This window comes from Microcebus murinus, chromosome 2 (genome assembly GCF_040939455.1).
Source record: "Microcebus murinus isolate Inina chromosome 2, M.murinus_Inina_mat1.0, whole genome shotgun sequence".
In the NCBI taxonomy this organism is placed as follows: domain Eukaryota; kingdom Metazoa; phylum Chordata; class Mammalia; order Primates; family Cheirogaleidae; genus Microcebus; species Microcebus murinus.
In genome coordinates, this window is record NC_134105.1 from 36,879,894 (window position 1) to 36,894,385 (window position 14,492).

Below are 14,492 nucleotides of genomic sequence, written 5' to 3' on the forward strand. Positions count from 1 at the left end.
ATCATACAGCCAGACAGTAACAGAGCCAGGATGAGAACATGGGCTTTTCCCCAGTGCTCTTCCAATTTAATTCATTCCCTTTTGGCAAGGGTTGTTTAAGTGTTTCTTGTTTTCCCCAGCAACTTTTTTTCCTCCTGTCTCCATACCAGAGGGCTACTGGCACTTATCACTAACATCCAAATCTAGCTTTCTTTTCTTGAGCGATCTCTCCTTTTCTGTGTCTCTTTCTTGGATCACAGTTTGGAAATCACTAATCTAGTCCAACTCTTACATTTACACTGCTCTTCTCAGTGCCCTCAGCTGTATTTCCTCTGCTTTGCTGCTTTTTAGCATGAAGCAGTCATCCACTCAGAGGCTGCCAAATGATCTCACTGAGTCAAGACTCACAGAGTCCCTGCTCCTGCATTGGTACATTCCCAGCATATGCATATTCCTGAGTTTAAATGTGCCAAGGTCAAAGGCCACTTCCTCCTGCCACTTGACTTGGGCCTTCCAGAAAATGATGGCTGGGGTTGAGGTCAGGAGCAGGAATCTCCCCCAATCCCCTTCTCTGAATAATCAGATACCTGAAGGGAAACCTAGTGTTTGCTGCACACACACACACACACACACACACACACACACACATCAAGATCAAGGCAGTCATCATAAGAGAAGGAAGCCAGATAGGCCACTGGACTCACCCCAAGACTGAAGAAAATAAACTGTAGTCACAGTGGCATTCTTTGAGCCTATTTTAAAATAGAAACTTTATATGTGTCCTTTTCTGAGAAGTCTTCAGCAGCATTTTGATCTAAAAGTGTCTTTAAGGATGAACTATCTCTGGTGGTTTACAAATTCTTTAAACTATGGAACCCTCTTTACATAAAAAATTATATTCAAAGCCCATAGTATAAAATAAATGCAGTCAGCTGGGATGGTATTAAGGCGCCATGGACCATAGTTTGAAAATCACTAATCTAGTCCAACTCTTACATTTACCCTGTTGGTGGCTAAGCATTGACCAAATTTGGTTTCCTGACTTGTAGTCCATTGCTCTTTCCCCTACACATTACCTCATTTATTCACCCATGAATCTATTCCCCACCCAAGCAATATTTACTGAGATTCTACTATGTCACCAGCAAGACATCTTTCAAGTCCACAGAGAGCTCACAGACCACTGATGCACAGGCATCAGAAAGAAAGTCAGACTTCTACAAATGGGTTAGATCAGGGTTTCTTAATACTGGCAATATTGACGCTTTGGACCAGATAATTCTTCATTGCAGGAGGCATTATAGGATGTTTAGCAACATGCATGGTCTCTACCCACTAGATGCCAGTAACACCCCCTCTCAAGTGTTAACTATCAAAAACATATCCAGATGTTGCCAAATATCCCTTGAGGCAAAATTACTGACAGATGAGAACCACTGGGCAAGTTAACACAAGAGAGCAACATAAAGAATCTCACCAAGTTGTATAAAATTGTATGTCAGGTAAGTGGTGAAAATGAGTGTTGTAAGAACTCTGAGAAGGGACCCTTCTGTACCTATGTGCTCAGTATATATATTCCTTGCAGCTGGAAAATGTTTTGCTTCTTAGAAAGAAGATAGGGCATGAGGAGAGGCCATTGCCAGTGTAATGATATGAGCATAGTGGGGAGGAGGAAGGGCAGACTCTTGGCTGAAGACAGACTGACGATGATAAGTGAATGCCATTGACTTCCCACCCTATGCCATCCTAAAGATTACCTGGTGGAAAGTCTCCAAAACTAAAGACAAAGCCACCTGCCTCCATTCCTCACTATGCTACTATTAAATAACTTCCCGTGTAACACTGGCCAAATTCCTCTCCTTATTGAACTTGGGTTTCCTCATCTGTAACAAGGATGGAGATGGGGGACTGTAGTTTCACCAATAATTCATAAATTCCCTCCTAGCTCCCAGAATTCTAATTTTTGCCACAATCTTAAAAAGGGTTAAGCCAAGTCAGGCCAATGATTACTTAAGCTTAGGTCTTCTCTGCCACACATGAAAACACGCTTTCTCAGGCAGATTCTAAAGGAAAATATAAAGAAAATTGCTCCTCTCTATACCTTGGAATAATAATGATGATGATAGCAATTAACCTTCATTTATAGCTTTATAGTTTATAAAGCATCTTCACATATAATAGTCAGATACCTGATTTTCAAAACAACCCTATGAAGTGGGAATAATTACTGCCACTTCATGGATAAGGAAATTGGTGTTCAGAAAGGTTGAGTGCCTTGCCTAAGGTCACACCAGACCTGCCTGCCTTCAAACTCCTTGCTGTTTAGGGTGTACCCAGCTGCCTGTGCTTCACTAAGCAAACTGGAAACTATCCTTCCAAGTCTCCCAGAGATAGGATATAAAGGCCAAGTGACTGAGGCACTTAGGCTGAATAGAGTAGGAAGACACAGTTTGCTGAGGATACCATGCTGACTGTGGTACTGGCGACAGAACTGGCTGAATAAGTGCCAAGACATGTGATTTGAAAAGGGTTGAAAAAAGAAAAAGAAAAAAAAAATCTTCCCACTGTCTGCCTGCCAAGACCCTGTGCTGAGACACGGGTACGGAGCTCTGCTTAAGGCTTAATTCTATTGATTACACATTCCATTTTCCAAAGTGCCATTTGCCTGAAGGAGCAGGTGGTGTTTTCGGCATCCATTTAGCTGATGTATTAGCCATGTGGCTCAGTGCATCAGCAGGCCCGAGTCATCAATTTATGGTGAGATGACAGAGGGAATCACTCACTGCAGAATTGTAATGGGGAGTGGGGGAGGGGAAATGGAGCACAGAGAAAAAGACAAAAATATTAGAATAGTGTCCCTGACTGGGGTGTGAGGAAGCAGGGAGTTAGGTGGCCCAACATAGGACCTTTGCTTGAAAATAGCAAACATACTCAGGATAAGTCTGTGGTAGGGTCTGTGCCAGGCACTGGGAACACAAAGGGAAGTCACAAGAATTCCCACCTTGAGGGACTCAGTTTGGTGGAGAAGACAGATATAAACAATGAATGGCAGTAACATCAGACATATGCTACAATAGAGGGATAAAGTAGGTAAAAGAAAAGTGTTTTAAAATTCTATAGCTCTGGTTTAAATTCCAGCTTTTTTATTTAGTAGCTATGTGGTTATAGGCTAAGTCAGACTGGAAACTCTTAGAGAGAAGGCATTATGTCTTGTACATTTTTGGACGCTCACTGACCTAGCCCAGAGTCTAGCATTGCCATCATAATCACCAAAGAATATTAATAGTATAATCATGATAATGGTAAAAGTAATAATAATAGAATAATATTTATTGAGCTCTTGCTATGTACCAGACACTGCCTAAATGATATACATCTTCTAATCCTCACCACAAGCCTATGAATTAAGTACTATTATTATCTCTATATTACAGATGAGCAGATGGAGCCTCAAGGAGGTTAAATAACTTTCACATAGTCACATAGCTTATACATGGTGGTGGAGCCAAGATTCAAACTCAGATCTCTCTGGCTTCACAGCTATATAGCTATGCAATACTATGAAATCCAACTATCCCAGTTTTACTCAATTGTTGAATCCCAATTGTTATTTAACCTTGCAGAGACTCAATTTCCTTATAAGTCAAGCAGATGTAATATTTTTTTTCTTTTTCATAGGTTGATGTAAGCATCAAATAAGACAATGTATAGGAACATTTAGTACATTCAAAAAACTCAACAGATGCTATCTATTATATTATTTTTAAAATTATTATGTTCAGGGAAGATCTTTGAGAGGTAGAGCCCACATGGTTTAAGGAAAGCTTCTGCAGGGCTTGTGTGATTATCTATAATGAATTTCTCTGATGAAACCAAGGTCTCTGCTCCCTAACCTTGCTCATGCCCCAGTATGTTTCTTTTCAATTAGATCATTAACACTTTATTTATTAAGACTTTTCTCATTTCACATGCACAATGAGGTGGGCATGACAAAGGCGAAATGTGAGCTAGGTCCATAATGGCTTTGGAGATTGTATTCCAATAAAAAGGCTATTGGCTCTTGAGTTTTAGAGAAAAAATTTATCTGACAGAAGTATAGACATGAAAGTGAGAGGAGTTTGCTAACCACCTGTCTTGGAAGAGAATCCCTCCACTACCCCGTCTCTGTCTGGTCTGGTCTCATCCAACTTTCCCTAAGAAAGGAGTGATGTGGAAGAAAGGACCACTCACTGGCATTCACTCTCTCATTCACTAATTTATTGGACTCACATTTTTACAGTCTTCACTTTATGCCAGGCACCATACTAGGCACTGGACTTAGGCACATGCATACGATTTCATTGCTACTCCTAATTTAGGAGAAGGGTGATGCTTATATAGCTACAAAATAATGTAACCTTTTATTGTTATGTTATTTAAAATATACGGTAATGTCACTTTAGAACCATTTAAACAATAAATTCTAGGAGATTTTTAGTAATCATTTCAAAGGAATATTATTTAATCATTTAAAGTGTTTATAAATAATTTCAAATAATGTGGGCAAATATCCATAGTACAATATTAAAAGACATAAAACTGTGGATACAGTATGTTCTCAACTATATACACATATACACAAAGAAATTAGAAAGAAAATATTCAATATATCAATAGTAGCCATCTTTGGGGATAGTGTTAAGTATAATGTTTTTCTCTGATATAATGTTTTATATTAAAATTTTTTCTACAATAAACATAGCAGAAACTAAAGAGAAAAAATTATATACGAGAAATATAAAATGATAATTGTATTAGATGTGTAGACATGCCAACTTTTCTATTTTACAGATGACTAAATTGAGGCTGTGAGAAATAAAGTATTCTGAGAGTTCCCAGCTCATACATGCCTGAAGCACAACTCAAACCCATGTCTTCTGATTCTAAATCAAGAACTCTTTCTGCTGAGCCTTTCAAAGAGCTATAGGGACTTTCAAAGAGCTAACAAACAGAGAGCCTGCCTGAAATGTGGGGGTTGGCCTGACTAGAAGGTCTCAGGGGTCTGGCAGAATTACAGTTCTGATTGTTTCAGAAGAACCCAGAAGCCAAAAGGAGAGCCTGGGAGTGATTCAGTGACGGATCTCTGGAATTCAGACTAGGCGCAGATCTGGAGGAAGTGCATAACACTGTAAAAATAAACTTGACTGTTTGCATTTCAATTCTTCAAGATTTATGGTAGTTAAATTAGAAGAATAATATAGGTATGGGCACATATTTATGTTTTCATTTAGATTTAGAATATATAGTTCCAGTATTGAGCTGATTTTAATGTTTGCATATTTTAATATTACTTTATTGTGTGCTCAGCATCCATAATTAAATATACATCTTTGGCCAACTATGGTGGCTCATGCCTGCAATCATAGCACTTTGGGAGGCCAAGGCAGGAAGATCACTTGAGGGCAGGAGCTTGAGACCAGCATGGGCAATGTAGCAAGACCCTGTCTCTACAAAAAATTAAAAAATTAGCTGGGTGTGGTGGCATGCACCTGTAGTCCTAGTTACTTGGGAGGCTGAAGCAGGAGGATCACTTGAGCCCAGGAGTTAGAGGTTTCTGTGAACTCTGATGACACCACTACACTCTAGCCTAGGCAGCAAGCAAGACCCTGTCTTTCTCTCTCTGTACACACATACACACACATGCACACACATATACATATACACACATACACACATCTTTAGGTCCAATTTACTTCTAATTTCATTATAATCTGTCACATCTGTCATTTAATTAATTCTGTGTTTGGCCACATAGCCTAGCATTAATGGTTTTGCAATTGTTCATTTGTGTAAATACATCGTGGGCATGTAAAATCCACATCTCTCAAGAAAAGTCCTCTTTATATATAAGTAGTTTCTGTCTTATGAAGGACCTATTGTTTTAGTTATCAGTGAAAATTAGTACATGAGGGTATTGCGATATCAATAAAGTCCAACTTTTCAATTCTACTATTAGATCTGGCCCAAAGGGCCCCTACTGTGGGCCCCAGGCTTTACTGATACAAACATTGCCAGCCCATGTCTCTGCCAAGAGAATATCCAGATATGTAACATAATAATTAAATTCAGATCTCTTTGATATTTTGCCATCTTCTAGTCATAAAGTATTAAAGTTTTACAAGTATCTTTCTATTTTGTCATTACAGAAGGTGCATTTGTCAAGGCAGGAGGATAAGCATATATTTTAACAATTTTGTTAGGTAGGTATATAACTTTTAAGTATTTTAGACTTATGTTTTGTGGGCCTCCATTTGTTCTTTCACTTGAGTATTGCAAATGTTCAAGGTGGGTCTGCAACTTTCCCCAGCTCCCAATTTACTGACAGGGTCTGTGGGCAAAGGACTTACCAAGGAACCATATCCTACTCATCTCTGTATTTCTAGTGATGAACTGAAGTAAGCTAATTTGGAGGGTCTTTCTTGTTTTGCAGTTAGACTGGGGATTTTATAAGGACAATAAAAAGGATAAATTCAGGAGACATAAAACCAATAGAGTTCACTAAACAATTACCTTGGGTATATACAGCTACCCAACATATTACAATTAATATACAAATCCAAATGCAGTATGATTCTGCAGCCTGAGGGGATGGAGTATGCTGATGGACTAATTATGAGGTCATGTGTCCCATTGCTGACTCCAGTGGTGAATGTTTCTTTCAAACCACATGTTTCGAAGTGATCCCTCACAGGCAAGATCTGGGTGCTATTATTCTTAGAAGAAATGGATGCCGTATAATAAAATAACAAAATGCTTTGAAATTGCCATATATAGATGATCCTTGACTTATGAGGGGGTTATGTCCTGATGAACCCATTGAAAATAAGTTGAAAATATGGTAAACTGAAAATATGTGGCTGACTGGGAGCTAGGCTGGCTACAGCTGCCCAATATAGTTAGAGTACAGTTTCTACTGAATGCATATTACTTTCAGACCATTGTGAAGTTGAAAAAAATCATTAGCCAAACCATTGTAAGTTGGGAACTATCACATATACATACATACACACACACACACACACACACACACACACACACACACACAGAGTTGTCCTTTGGTATATGTGGGAGATTGGTTCCAGGACCTCCTGCATATACCAAAATCCATCAATGGTCAAGTCCTTTATATAAAATGGCATAGTGGGCAACCGTGTGTGTGTGTGTGTGTGTGTGTGTGTGTCTGTGTGTGTGTGTGTGTGTGTTAAGTTGGTGTAAAAGTAATTGCGGTTTTATCATTGTTGAAATTTGCTGTTTGATGTTGGAATACATTCTTAAATAAATGTGGTTATGTTATACATTATTTTAATATGCATTTCTTATTTCATGTTTTTTTGATAATGACTTATTATTTGTTTATTTTATATTTATTTTAGACTGTGGAAATGGTGTTAAACAAAAAGCAAATTCAAGTGATTTTCTTCTTTGAGTTCAAAATGAGTTGTCAAGCAGCAGAAAGAATGTGTTTGGCCCACGAACTGCTAACATACTTAGAATGCAATGGTGGTTCACGAAGTTTTGCAAAGGAGACGAGAGTCTTGAAGATGAAGAATGTGGTGGCCGGCCATCAGAAATTGAAAACGATCAATTGAGAGCAATCAGCGAAGCTGATCCTCTTATCACTACACGAGAAGTTGCTGAAGAATTCAAGGTTGACCATTTTAGAGTCGTTTGGCATTTGTAGTAAATTGGAAAGGTGAAAAAGCTTGGTAAGTGAGTGCTTCATGAGCTGATTGAAAATCAAAAAAATCATTGTTTTTAAGTGTCATCTTCTCTTATCGTACGGGACAACGAATCATTTCTTCATCGGGCTGTGGCGTGTGACGAAAAGTGGATTTTATATGACAACCGGTGATGACCAGCTCAGTGGTTGGACTGAGAAGCAGCTCCAAAGCTCTTCCCAAAGCCAAACTTGCACCATAAAAAGGTCATGGTCACTCTTTGGTGATCTGCTGCCAGGTTGATACACTGCAGCTTTCTGACTCCCAGCGAAGCCATTCCATCTGAGAAGTATGCTCAGCAAATCAATGAGATGCATGAAAAACTGCAACACCTGCTGCTGGCATTGGTCAACAGAAAGAGCCCAATTCTGCTCCACTCAACCACAAGTCACACAACCTACACTTCAAAAGTTGGAAGAATTGGGCTACAAAGTTTTGCCTCATCCACCATACCATATTCACCTGACCTCTTGCCAACTGATTGCCACAAGCATCTCAACAACTTTTTCCAGGGAAAATGCTTCCACAACCGGCAGGATGCAGAAAATTCTTTCCAGGAGTTTACTGAATCCTGAAGCACAGATTTTTATGTTACAGGAATAAACAAACTTATTTCTTATTGGCAAAAATGTGTTAAATGTAATGGTTCCTATTTTGACTAATAAAGTATTTGAGCCTAGTTATAATGATTTAAAATTCAAGGTCCAAAACTGCAATTACTTTTGCACCAACCTTAATGTATGCACACACACATATGTACATATACACATGTATGTGTGTGTATATATGTGTGTATGTATGGGTGTATGTGTGTATATATATATATATATATGAAGTTTCTACCCAGTAGATCAGCAGTCCATGAGGCCTAATCCACTGGGTACTTGTACCTGCGTGGTTGTTTTCTCAGGTCCATAGGATTTGCACTGCCTCCATCCACACCTTACAACTCCCATCTCTACCCCTCCCCCATACAAGGAGGCATTCTCATTAAGAGATAATGATAGTGGAATAGAACTCTGTCACTGGATAATGATCTCCTGTGGTTAGATAAATGAGGATGGCAGACTTGGGCACCTTTAGAAACCAAATAGCAAGGGGCTGCCAAAATATTGGTTTTCAAAGAGGGAGGCTTTCCTTTCACAAAATTCCATTCAAAGCTTAAACATTATGTGCAAAGAAAGACAGCAACACTAGGAAGAGCAAGACTATTGTGAAACTGAAGTAAGACTGAGACAGAAAGTGGTTGATAACTTTGTATGACCAGGGATGATTTAAAATCATTGGGTATCACTCTGCTCTAGGTAGATGAATATATTTGCTACCTAGAGACAGGAAGTTGGTATATATGTCCTCTTGAAGTCAGTTTGGGTTCTGGAAAAGGAAAGTTTGCTGACAAACAGCTTGAATGGAAAGAGCCTCAGAATAGCATTTAGGACAGAGGTGCCCTTATTCCCACTCTGCCCATAACTGGCTTGCCTTAGTCCTCTTGTCTATCATATGGTGAAGATGATTGAGGTCTCTTAAGGCCCAGATGCTTATCACTTGACAACTTCACATCAATATCAATGCAACTAACTTTGTTTTTTAATATCATAAAGAGTTCAAAGATGATCCATCTAGTATGCAGAGGGGAGACAGTGTACAACATTCCCCTATATCTTAAACACAGAAGTATCTCAAATATGGAAGAACGTTTAAAAGTGACCTAGTTCAACGTCTTCAGGAATGCTGGAGTCTCTGCTGGAACATCTTTGGTGGTGGGGGGCTCTCTATCTTCTCATGCATGACTATCATTTTTTGATAAACTTTGCCTAAAAGTCATTTATTTTTTCCTTCATAATTAATTAATTAATTAATTAATTAATTCAACAACTAGCAGGTCAAGGACTATATAAAGTAATGGAGTCCCAGATGTGAGTCAGATGTGATCTCTGGTCCACAAAAGCTTGGTGTTCAATTGAGCAGCATGCTGGAAAGGATAGGTGAGGGGGTAGTAAGACAACTAGACATATAGACCATAATTATATCAAGTGCTTTGGCAGAAGCAGCATGTTAATATTTATCCACCAGCAAGAAGAAAGAGTTAGACTGCATTTTGTGGAAGAAGGTGGAAGAGGTTGGGGAAACCCACTCTTAGGAATAAAAATTGGGGGCAGCATAGCCAGGTGGCTTGTTATTTTTATAGGTTCTATAATAATAAGCACCATGTTGGGCACTTTCCTCAAAATTGACACAGGAGCTGTGAGTCAAACCCAACTTGAGTTAACCCTAGTCTTTCAGAGTTTCAAGGCTCAATGCTAAAGATTCAAGCCCAAATCTGCTTGTCCAAACTCCATAGTCTTCCCATGAAACCTTATGCTCTCTCTCTGCAGATACCATTGTGTTTGCCCTTTAACCACTAAGATTGCTTAAACCAGGTTCCTTATGTGGATCATGATGTGGCTACACAGTTAAGAGCCATAATGGCACACTAATATGATCAACCATCATGATGACATCTAAGAGTATGCATTCTGCTTATTTAATAAGTTTTAAAAATGTACAGTTTAAGGTCTGATAATGGTTTGAAAGCCATGACTTCATCTGGGCTAAGAGCTTTAGGATATGTACCAAGAATACCATATCCTTGCTTCTCCTTCTTCTTGCCTTCTGTGAGAAATATCCACTAACTGTAGGGAGAAGTCAGCACAGTGCTAGAAGGAATAGACAACCCATCACTGCAGCTTAGGATTAGAGCCACATCCTTCTAGCAGCTAGAATGAAAGCTTAATCAACATTTGGATTAGTACATCCCCATTTACAGGGATTTGAACTCAATTAAAAATTTCAACCAGAATCTTGGCACAGGTGCCTTGAGACAGAATCTGACTGTTCTGGGCTCTCACCCCAATTTTAATATGTATTCCTGGAAGGAAATATTTGGGTCAGATGGACCTGGGGCTCAATTCAGACTGTTGGCATAAAAATGTAATAAAGTTCTGTTTAGAATTCCATGGCAGTTTAGCTAAATTACAGAATCAGCTGTTTCTATAGGTCTCTTTTCCCCTTAGGCTTACTGTTTTCCTCAACTTTGATGCCATTTTTTAAAGAGAGTGGTGAAGTAGGAGAGGACTGAACTTGGAATGCAATGGACTTCACACAAATCCTGGCCCCACTTACTAGCTGGATGCTCTTGGGAAAGCTACTTAACCTCTCTGGATCTCAGTCTTCTCACCTATAAAATTGAGATAATAATAATAACTCTTCCTCAAATAGTGGCTGTGAGAATTTAAATGAGACAATAGACAATGTTGTCTGGTACAGGGAATTGCTGAACTAAGTAATTTACTTTCTTGCATTTTTTTTCCACTTCTGACAGGTTCTAATAGGTTATACTGTGTGACATTTCAGTCCTTTACTCTTAGACCAGGCCCAGGCCCTCAATGGCTGCTTTAATGACAACAGTCCAGTGTAAACCCTAGGATTTTAGTCATGCTACCTGCTAGGATTTTAGATTTAGATTTTCTGCTATCTGCCTTATGTTCATCAACAGTCTTCTCCAGACCTGGATCCCCTTGTTGTTTTTTTGGCTCATGAGTCTTGGAGACTGCACAGCTTGGCACATCTCCAATACATTCCTTTTTATTTTTTAAATTTTTTTATTTTAAATTGTTTTTATTTTTTTATTTCAGCATAATATGGGGGTACAAATGTTAAGGTTACATACATTGCTCTTATCTTCCCTCCCCCCTCGAGTCAGAGCTTCAAGAGTGTCCATCCCCTAGACAATGCACATTGCACTTATAATGTATATTGCTTTTAGAGACAGGGTCTCACTCTGTCACCAAGGCTGGATTGTAGTGGCACAATTGTAGCTCATTATTACCTTGAATGTTTGGACTCAAGTGAACTTCCTACCTCAGCTTCCGGAGTAGGTGGGACTACAGAGATGCACTGCCAAGCCCGGCTATATTTTTAATTTCTGTAAAGAAGGAGTATCACTGTTTTGTCCAGGCTGGTATCCAACTCCTGGTCTCAAGCAATTGTCTTGCCTTGCCAATCCATTCTTTACATAATAGAGTTATTCTGTTGTGTAACAAATCTGATCCTTACTCCCTTACTTAACGGTTCTAAGGTAAAAGATTAAAATATGTCCCATGGTGAAGGCCCAACATAATCTGACTCCATCTACCTCTGTAGTCTCATCTTTGCTTCAGCCACACTTGTATCCTTTCAGTTCAAAAACATGCCACACTATATTCTGCCCTTCAGCCTTTGTTTCCATTCTCTTTTCCTGGGGCAATTAAAAATCAACATACTTTACATTTCAGCTCAAAAGCTGAAATGTAAATCCTCAGGGGTATCACCCTTGAATTTGGAAATTATACCAAGTTTTCCTATTGTAATCTCTGATAAAACTTTTCATTTGTAGCAACTTTTGTGGATTATTACTACATAATTCAATTAATAGCTGTCTTAATTATAAACTCCATGAAGACAGGGATCATGTGTGTCTGCTCATCATTGTATTCTCAACATCTGATAAGTTGTGTAGAGTTGTCAGTGTTAGAAAGTGGAACTCTAGCATTGCCACTTTTTATGGGTTATCCTGGAACCACTTGTCCTGACCCATTTCTGAATCATAAGTTCCTAGAGATCTTTCAGGCTTCTAACATCATGACTCATTTCCTTCTTTATATCTGTCAGTCCTGATAATTAGCATGACTTTTTATTCTGCCATCTTAGGGTTCTCTCTGATTTCATTATTATAGAGCATCTCCAAGAAAGAACCTAGCAAATGTGACCTTGGTCTTTTGGGCCTAGGCATAGGCATCCTTGGAAGTGCTACCAGATGTGCACCAAAGTCAATGGGTAATACTCCTGTCCAACTTAAATATATTGAGCCATAACTGAAGATCTGGATCATCGATCCCCCATGACACTACACTAGGCCTAGGTGACTGGCCAGTCTCTCTTGAGTGCCCCTTTAACCAGATCAACCTTTTTAGACCCTCTTTACCTAGCTTGCTATATTTGGGCCTACATATGATCACACATAGGAAGGGGCTTTGTAAATGTGAAAAGACTAGACACGTAAGGGATTAAGGGCTTAGTTCAGGCTCCCTTTCAATTCACAAACTAGACTTATACTTGGCATACTCTAAGATCTAGAGAAATTTCCTACTTCTTTATTTCCCAATAACAATTCCGACTCTCTTGTCTCTGTTCTCTTTCCTGCACTGGCATAGATCAAACAGGATTTTCTTTTTCAATGTCATATTGGTTGCTATTAAGCCATTAAAGTTGCCCATCTTTAAGTTTTTGTTGACTACTAATATGATTTGCCACAATAGAGCTGCATAATAGCAACCTAGATAGCCAACACCATTTTAGCAAATTAAATCTTGATATGAGCTAAATAATTCATGCTCAGTTACTTTAGGATGAAGAATAACAGCACAAAAAGACTTGCTCTATAACCTTGGGCAGGTCCTCTTCCGTCTCTGAACCTCAAATTCCTCATCTGTAGGATAAGGAGTTTGATGAGTAAATGCTCATAGACTGACTGAAATGGATCACACATATAAAAGGGCTTGTGTATGGCATGTTGTAAATATTTTGTCATTACCATTTTTAAATCTAATTCCTTCACTCTACAAAACAGAAAATGAAAGTCATGCTAGCTAATACATACACTCATTGATTCATTCAATCATTTATTCTATGTCTATTATGGGATAGGTGCTGTGCCAGAGGCTAAATGACTTACCCAAGGTTGCACAGCAACTTCATGACAGATCTGGAATATCAACAATAACAACAGCTATTATTTTCTGGGGGTTAACTATAAAGTTAGCACTTGCTAAGTATTTTATATACATAGTGCAACTTAATCTTCACACTGACACTATGAGGTAGATATTATTAGACATTTTTTATGATAAATAAATTGAAGCTCAGAAAACTTAAGTATCATCTCAATGATTGCTACTCAAATCTTTCTCCAAATGGTTGCAAGGAGACCAGAAGATGATATTGAGATGTAGAGACCAATGTATGATAAACTAGAAGTGACCTTGGATAGTAGTTTTTTAAAAAAAAAAAGTTAAGCAAAAACTCTAATATAAGGGAATAAGTGCCATGTTTAAAGATTTACAAAGTTGGTATGCAGCAACATGGCAGGTTTGAGAGCCAGACAGATTCCCTCCCTCATAAAAATGGGTATAATTATTCCTCATTTGCATGGCTATTGTGCATATAAACTAGATACTTAAATGAATGGAAACACTCTTTTTCCACATATTCTTTCACTCCTTCACTTCATTCAGGTCTCTGTTAAAATGTCACCTCCTCAGACATTTTTCCCTGCCTACTCTATCTCAAGTAGCCCTCACCCTACTCTGTCTCTTATCTTGTTGCATTTTTCTTCATGGAATCAACATCACACTATATTGGTTTATTTGTTCATTTCTTGGGTGCCTGATTAACTGAATAAATGTTGTGACTTTCTTTTCCTCCTGACTACCATTCTGGTGCTCTTCTTTGTGCATGTGAGATCAATCCATGACTCCCAGGAAAGTGTATGGGAGTGAGTCCCCAAAACCTAGGTTTCCTATCTGACTCCCCAAAGAGACTCTAGGGGTTTGCTGCATCAACTCAGGGGGTCCCTCCTTCCACCTAGGCAACGTGCAGTGGGTATCTTACCAATGCCAGACCAGGCTGCCTACCTCCTTCTTGCCTGATTGCTTCTTGGTTACCCCAGGACATAGATGA

At 38.8% G+C, this 14,492-nt stretch overlaps 1 protein-coding gene across 5 annotated transcripts in view; it reads right to left on the minus strand.

The window, feature by feature from the left end:
- AGBL4 (AGBL carboxypeptidase 4) overlaps positions 1 to 14,492 on the minus strand; it is a 1,333,072-nt gene that overhangs the window by 398,105 nt on the left and 920,475 nt on the right. The gene's annotated exons all lie outside the window — the stretch shown is intronic.